Source organism: Tamandua tetradactyla, chromosome 2 (genome assembly GCF_023851605.1).
Source record: "Tamandua tetradactyla isolate mTamTet1 chromosome 2, mTamTet1.pri, whole genome shotgun sequence".
Classification (NCBI taxonomy): Eukaryota; Metazoa; Chordata; class Mammalia; order Pilosa; family Myrmecophagidae; genus Tamandua; species Tamandua tetradactyla.
This window is the reverse complement of record NC_135328.1, coordinates 105,910,959-105,912,091: the sequence shown is the minus strand read 5'-3', so window position 1 is coordinate 105,912,091 and position 1,133 is coordinate 105,910,959. Positions and strand designations below refer to the sequence as shown.

The following is a 1,133-nucleotide window of genomic DNA, read 5'->3' as shown; positions in this document are numbered from 1 at the left end:
GTATCTCATTGTGGTTTGATTTACATTGCCCTAATGGTTAAAGAGGTTGAGCATTTCTCATGTGCTTTTTGTCCATTTGCATATCTTCTTTGGAGAAATGCCTATTCAAGTCTTTTGCTCATTTTTTAATTGGGTTGTTTGTCCTCTTGTTGTTGAATGGAAGGATTTCTTTGTATTTTCTTGATATTATACCTTTATTGGATATGAGATTTCCAAATATTTTTCCCACTGTGTTAATTGTCATTTTACTTTATGATAAAGTCTTTTGAAACACAACATTTTTTAATTTTCATGAAGTCCCCTTTACCAATTTTTTTCTTTTGTTGTTTATGGTTTGGGTATAATGTCGAGAAACCATTGCCTAACACAAGATCCTGAAAATTCTTCCCGATGTTTTCTTCTAGGAGTTTTATAGCTCTGACCCTTATATTTAGGACTTTGATCCATTTTGAATTGATTTTTGTATATGGTGTGTAGTAGGGGTCCACATTCATTCTTTCACAAATGCTGATACCATTTTCCCAGCACCATTTGTTGAAGAGGCTATTCTTTCTCAATTGAGTGTTCTTTGCCCTCTTGTCAAAAATCACTGGCCATGCTCACTTCAGCAGTATGTATACTAGAATTGGAATGTTACAGAGAAGATTAGCATGGCTTTCGCACAAGGATGGCATGCAAATTTATCAAGCATTCCATATTTTTTTCTTATAAAGCAAAATGGCTGAAATAAAAAATGGCTGAATACTGGGAAACTGATAGTTTACTGAACTAAAGTGCCACTTTTTTTATATAAAACAAATAAACCGTACCCAAACAAGCTCCCTCCTCCCCACAAACACACAAACAAAAAAACAGAAATCAAACAAACCAAAGTCAGAGCCCTCAACAGGAAGGGACATAGTGGATGTCTGGGCTGTGTGGTAGCCTCTCCTGCCCCCACTGTTAATTCAGGAGTAGGTAGGTGCAACACACTCCTGTCCACTGCTCCAGATTTCTGGACTCACCCATAGCTTCTCAAGGAACCCTCACTTCCTTCTAGCATATTATCCTCTTAACAACTTGTTTTGACTACCAGTTCACAAAGTCATACTCTTCCCTTTTGATCAAAACACACTTCCCTTGATTAATTCTAT

The 1,133-nt window shown here is 36.6% G+C and overlaps 1 non-coding gene across 1 annotated transcript; it reads left to right on the top strand.

Annotated features, from left to right (window-relative positions):
* The first annotated feature begins 595 nt into the window (after window positions 1-595).
* Window positions 596-702, top strand: LOC143675275 (U6 spliceosomal RNA). The gene has a single exon (XR_013171513.1). It is a non-coding gene; the product is annotated as a U6 spliceosomal RNA (small nuclear RNA).
* The last annotated feature ends 431 nt before the right edge of the window (window positions 703-1,133 follow it).